The following is a 7,339-nucleotide window of genomic DNA, read 5'->3' as shown; positions in this document are numbered from 1 at the left end:
TCGGTTGGGCATCTGCTTTCGGCTCCGGTCGTGGTCCCAGGGTCCTGGGATTGAGCCCCGCATCGGGCTCCCTGCTCAGCGGGGAGCCTGCTTCTCTCTCTCCCTCTGCCGCTCCCCCTCCTTGTGCTCTCTCTCACTCGCTCAAATAAATGAATAGAATCTTAATAAAATGAAATAAAATAAAATAAAGAGGACTTCTATTCACCAGAAGATACCCTTGAGACGTAAAAAGGCAGTCCATAGAGTGGGGTAAGATCTTTTCAATGTGTGTATCTAACAAAAAACTCATAGCAAGAATATATAAAGAACTCTTACAAATCAATGAGAGAGACAACCTAATAGAGAAATGAGCAAAGTCCTTAATTGACATTTTGCCAGATATGGCAATGGCCAATAAACATATAAAAAGGTGCTCAGCTTTATTAGTCATGAGGGAAATGCAAATTAAAACCATAATGCACTGGGGCACCTGGGAATTTTGGATTGATTTAACAATGAATGACTTTTGAGATAGATGATTCTTTTTTTTTTTAAAGATTTTATTTATTAATTTGAGACACAGAGATACAGAGAGAGAGAGAGCATGAGCAGTGGGAGAGGCAGAGGGAGAGGGAGAAGCAGACTTCCGGCTGAGCCAGGAGCCCGATGTGGGGCTCAATCCCAGGACCCTGGGATCATGACCTGAGCTGAAGGCAGACGCTTAACGATCTGAGCCACCCAGGCGCCCCGAGATAGATGATTCTTAATAAGAATAGAGTAGCAGGGGCACCTGGGTGGCTCAGTTGGTTAGACATCTGCCTTCGGCTCAGGTCGTGATCCCAGGGTCTTGGGATTGAGCCCAATTGGGCTCCCTGCTCAGCGGGGAGCTTGCCTCTCCCTCTCCCTCTGTCTGCTGCTCCCCATGCTTGTACTCTCTCTCTGTCTCTCTCAAATAAATAAATAAAATCTAAAAAAAAAAAAGAATAGAGTAGCAGTTATGATTGTGCCTCAATTAAAATTTTGGCAGTACTACTTACTAGCTCTCTGATGTTGAGCCCGTTATCTAACCTTCTACACAACAGTTTCCATATATGTGAAATGGAAATAATGGTACCTTTCTCCCAGGGTAGTTATGAGAATTACATGAATTAATATTTGAAAAGCATTAGAATGGTGCTCAATGCATAGTATGATATTTGGGTTTCTTAATCATGTAACACCTAAAATTAAGTAAAAGTAGTCTCTGATCATGGATATGTAGAGAAAATAATATACTTTAATTTACACAAAATTTTATTTCATCCTTTTAAAACTCCTATTTTGTATTTAAATGTGCTTCTTTAAATGACAACTAATCTGCGTATATAATTTATAAATTGTGGGGGGTGCTGTGCAATTATTTTTTGTGCTGGATCACAACAATTTGACGACTGCTGTTCCAGATTAAGAATCGGTCTGTAAAACTGAAACAGATATTGTATAGGAATAAGTTATGTAGAGAGCATCACTGTTCTTTCATTGTGATTAGTATTCTGGAGATATTAGTGTGTCTTGTACATTTTTAAGGGTGTGTTCTGGAGAATCTACACAGAGCCTCTCTAAGGGGAAACCTGATGTACCACGTGATCGCTGTCAATTACCTCTATTGCATAATAAAAGGATTAACCACTTGAAAAAGAAAAGAAACCATAATGCAATATCACTACACATCGGCCAGAATGGTTCAAATGAAAAAGTGCTGGCAAGTATGCAGAGCAACTAGAACGCTCATGCACTTCTGTTGGGAGTATAAATTGGTATAATCACGGAAAAACTGCTTGGTGGTATCTGCTGGAGCTGAATAAACACATGCCCTTCTCATTCTAGGTGGGTAGGCAACGGAAAAATGTCCACATGTCTACCAAAAGACATGTATTACCACGCTCATAGCAGCACCTGTCATAATAGTCCCGAATTGGAAACTACCCAATTGCCCATCAACAGAAGAATGGAAAACCGTGGTACATTCATACAATGAAATACTATATAGCAATACGAATAATCTACAGGCACATGAGCAATATGGATGAATCTCATAAACACAATGCTGAGCAAAAGAAGTCAGATACAGAAGACTACATAGGTATGATTGCATTCATGTGAAGTACAAAGCAGGCAAAATTAATCTGTGTTTTCTTAAGTCAGAAATACCCTCCGGAGGAAGATGACTAGGGACTGGGAGGAATACATAAGGGGATTATGGGGTGCTGGAAATGTTCTATTTCTTGATCTGGGCATTGATTACCAGAGTCCTATATGCATACTATATTTTAAATAATTTAAAAGTTAAAATAATAATTTGCATGTATAAAATCAAGAATCTTAAAAATTTATCTTTTGTCTCAGTAATTTCACCTCTAGGAATCTATGAAATCAATATTATTTTTATAGCTTGTTAATGTAACCTCTTATCTACTAGGAACTGTGCTAGGTGCTTTACGTACATTAACCCACTTGCTTTTGTGAATCACATTTTTCCCATTTCATCTTCTAATTATTATTGCTAACATATAAATTAGCTATTTTTGTTTATGTATTTATCTTTTATCAGGCCACTTGACTAAGTTATTTTAATTCCAATAGCTCCTTTGGCTAATTCTCTAGGGTTTTCTAAGTAAACACTGTATCATCATCAAATAGTAATAATTCTGTCTCTTCCTTTACAAAACTTGCCTTATTGAATTGATTGGACCCTCCCAAATAAAAAAATAAATCTTTTATTAAAATTCCACGTATGAGTGAAATCATATGGTATTTGTCTTTCTCTGATTTATTTTGCTTAACATAATACTCTCTAGCTCCGCCCACGTTGTTGCAAATGGCCAGATTTCATTCTTTTTGATGGCTGAGTAATATTCCATTGTATATATATAATCCACCACTTCTTTATGGACATTTGGGCTCCTTCCATTATTTGACTATTGTTTTGTTTTGTTTTTTAAGATTTTATTTATTTATTTGAGAGAGAGAGACTGAGAGAGAGAGCACATGAGAGGGGGGAGGGTCGGGAGTGTCAGAGGGAGAAGGAGACTCCCTGCTGAGCAGGGAGCCCGATGCGGGACTCGATGCAGGGACTCCAGGATCATGACCTGAGCCGAAGGCAGTCGCTTAACCAACTGAGCCACCCAGGCGCCCTATTTGACTATTGTTGATAATGCTCCTATAAATATCAGGGTGTAGGTGCCCCTTTGAATCAGTATTTTTGTATCTTTTGGGTTAATACCTAGTAGTGCTATTGCTGGGTCATAGGGTAGCTCTATTTTCAACTTTTTGAGGAAACTCCATACTGTTTTTCAGACTGGCTGCACCAGTAATATCAACATGTACAGTTACTAGTCACCATTTATAAGGAAAATACAGCATTGTTGAATTAATACATTAGCCATTATTTATATAATATTGATATTTTTTCCTATCTGAACTTGGGACATAGAGGAAGCTACAATAATTTCAATATCATAATCAAAGCATAAGTTTCTAGTAGGTTTAGTTGTCCTTTTATTTTTCTATTTTTTTAAAGATTTATTTCAGAAAGAGCACACGAGGCGGGGTGGAGGGGCAGAGAGAGGGAGAGAAAAGAATCACAAGCAGACTCATTGCTGAGCACAGGGCCCAATGCAGGGTTCAATCTCAGGACTCTGAGATCATGACCTGAGCCAAAATCAAGAGTTGGACACCTAACCAACTGAGCCACCCAGGTGCTCCTTTTTTAGAATTTTAAAAATATATCCACATGTTTAGATTTTTTTCCAGTTTTAGTATATTATGGTCAAAGAACATGCCCTATAAGAATTCTACTTTTTGCTTCTCATCACAAGAAAAAAATGTAACTATGTATGCTGATGGATGTTAACTGGACTATTGCAATGATCATTTTTCAATATATACAAAGATCAAATCATTAAGTTGTACACCTAAAATTAATATAATGTTATATGTCAACTATACCTCAAAAAATGAAAAAAATAATTCCACCTTTTGGAATTTAGTAATATTTGTTTTTTTGCCAGTTTTTCTCAATGCCCTATAGACATTTAAAAACAATGTGTAAGATACAAAGCTTTAAATTTACTTGTGTAGAAAATGATTCTAAATCTATTACATTCACATTATTAATATTATTCAAGATGTTCCTATTATTTACTTTTTCTGCACTGATAAAATATTCCCAGATAAATTTTAATTTATCTTACTATAATTATAGTTTTTTCTTTTCCCTTATAATTTTTCCAATTTTTGCTTTATATTTATATATTTTTTTTGTTGTTAGTTGTGTGATGGTTCATGATTTCCATCTTCTTTGTGATTCGAACCTTGTATTATTAAAAATATTCACCTTTGTTCTATTTAATTTTTTTGCCTTGGGTTCTGTCAGATGTTAACTTGTTCTTTTTGTTTACATTCTCTTGGTATATCTTTGATATACCATTTTTTTTACTGTCATCATTTTGATATCATTTTATTTTTTAATTTCTTTGAGTATAGCTGACCCACAATGTTACATTAGTTTCAGGTGTACAACATAGAGATTCAACTTCTCTATATGTTATGCTAGGCTCACCACAGTGTAGCTACCATCTGTCACCATACACCACTATTACAATATCATTGACTATATTCCCTATGCTGTACCTTCTATTCCCATAACTTACTCCATAACTGGAAGCCTGTATCTTCCACTCCCTTTCAACTCATTTCTCCCATCGCCCACCCCCTTCCCTCCAGCAACCTTCAGTTTGTTCTCTGTATTTAGAGATCTAATTCTGCTTTTTGTTTATTCATTTGTTTTGTTTTTTAGATTCCACATATGGGTGAAATCATATGGTATTTTCTTTTCCCTGTATTATTTCATTTAGCATAATACCCTCTAGGTCCATCCATGTTATTGTGAGTGGCAATATCTCATCCTTTTTATGGTTGCATAATATTCTATTCCATATGCATACATATGGGATATATATGTACATATATGTGTGTGTATATATATATGTGTGTGTATATATGTACATCCCACATCTTTATTCATATATCTATCAATAGACACTTAGGCTTGGCTATTGCAAATAATGCTGCAATAAATATAAGGGTGCATATATATTTTCAAATTAGCGTTCTCATTTTCTTTGGGTAAATACCCAGTAGTGGAATCATTGGATCATATGGTATTTCTATTTTTAAAATTTTTAGGAACCTCCATACTGTTTTCCACAGTGGCTATACCAATTTATATTCCCACCAATTGTGCACGAGGGTTCCTTTTTCTTCAGATCCTTGCCAACACTTGTTATTTCTTTTCTTTTTGATTTTAGCCATTCTGACAGGTGTAAGGTGATATCTCACTGTGGTTTTGATTTGCATTTCCCTGATGATGAGTGATGCTGAACATCTTTTCATGTGTCTGTTGGAAATCTGCATGTCTTCTTTAGAAAAATGTCTATTCAAGTCCTCTAACCATTTTTATCTTCTCCCATTCAATAGGTTGCCTTTTGTTTTGTTGATGCTTTCCTTCACCATGCAGCTTTTTATTTTGATGTAGTCCCAATAGTTTCTTTTCGCTTTTGTATCCCTTGCCTTAGGAGACACATCTAGGAAAATGTTGCAATGGCCAACATCAAAGAGATTACTGCCTATGTTCTCTTCTAAGAGTTTTATGGTTTCAGTCTCACATTTAAGCCTTTAACCCATTTTGAGCTTATTTTTGTGTAGGGTGTTAGAAAGTGGTCCAGTTTCATTCTTTTGCTTGTGGCTGTCCAGATTTCCCAGCACCATTTATTACAGACAGTCTTTTCCCCATTATATATTTTTGCCTAATTTGTCATAGATTAATTTGGTATCATTTTAATATTTTTTAAAAGATTTTATTTGTATGTGTGTCTATGTGTGTGAGAGAGAGAGAGAGAGCGAGTGAGAGAGAGAGCATGAGCAGGTGGGAGGGGCAGAGGGAGAAGCAGACTTCCCACTGAGCAGGGAGCCTGGGATCATGACCTGAGCCAAAGGCAGATGCTTAACCAACTGAGCCACCCAGGTGTCCGGTATCATTTTAAATGTCTCTTATCAACAACATTTAGACTGTTCTTTGCTTAATCTGAGAGTCTTTGTCTTTGATTAGTGGAATTTAACCTATTTACATACAGTGTGATAATTTAGACAGACTGGGCTTAGTCCTATCCTCTTATTCTTTTTATTTTCTGTTAAATACATATTCTTGTTTCCTCCTATTTCCCTCTTATTTTGCCAGAATGATCCAGTTTCCTTTGGTCCTTCTCTTTTTCTGTAATGATGTGGAAGTCATGTATGCTGTTTCTGTCTTGCTGGATCTTACTCATCAATTCTATTACACATATTTAAAATTAATTTCAACGCATTAACAGTAGCAATGAAAGGATAATACTAATGTTGAAAAGGAGTAATGAAATGAGCATTTTCACACATTATTGGTGAGAATGTGAATTTTTATCCCATGTTTCCAAGTATTTACAGAGAGTGGGTGGGGAAAGTAGCCCTGATTATATAGCTTAATCCAGGAAGGGCCTAGGGCTGTGATCAATCTCATCCAAGGCACAAAACTGAAAAATGAAATTTCCAAGTGAAAAACAAGGTATTAATGGTGGGAAAGTATAAAAACAGATGCTGGCATGGCAAACAATATCCTCTATAATGGTCATTGTAGTACTGCTTATAAGTAAGAAAATTTGGAAGCAACCTAAATGTGCATTAATGGGGAACTGGTTAATTAATTATGGAACTTTCACACTATTCCCCTCTGTCATCTTGGGAAAGTTATTTAACCCCTCAATTCTGATTTTCTTATCTATAAAATGGGAATAATAAGAGCATCTATATCAATCATAAAGTTTATTATGAGACTTAAATAAACATGTAGAGCCCTTAAAATGGTGTCTGGCACATGATAAGTACATAGTATATGGTAGCTACCATTATTATTATTATTCAGATTTTAAAAATAGAATATTGTAGGGAGTAGGGTGAGGGGAAATTGGATGAAGGTGGTCAAAAGGCACAAACTTCCAGTTTTAAGATAAATCCTGGGGATGCAATGTACAACATGATGACTATAGCTAACACTGCTGTATGATATATGAAAGTCATTAAGGGAGTAGATCCTAAGAGTTCTAATCACAAGGAAAAAATTATATACATATGAGATGATCATGTTAACTAAACTTATTGTGGTAATCATTGCATGATATATGTAAATTAAGTCATTATGCTGTACAACCTAAACTTACAGAGTGCTGTATGTCAATTATATCGCTATAAAATTGGGGAAAACCTGAGTATTAGCTTATACATAAAGTTG

The sequence above is a fragment of the Leptonychotes weddellii genome, chromosome 9 (genome assembly GCF_054177405.1).
Source record: "Leptonychotes weddellii isolate Sample4059 chromosome 9, ASM5417740v2, whole genome shotgun sequence".
NCBI lineage: Eukaryota > Metazoa > Chordata > Mammalia > Carnivora > Phocidae > Leptonychotes > Leptonychotes weddellii.
This window is presented reverse-complemented; position numbering follows the sequence as displayed.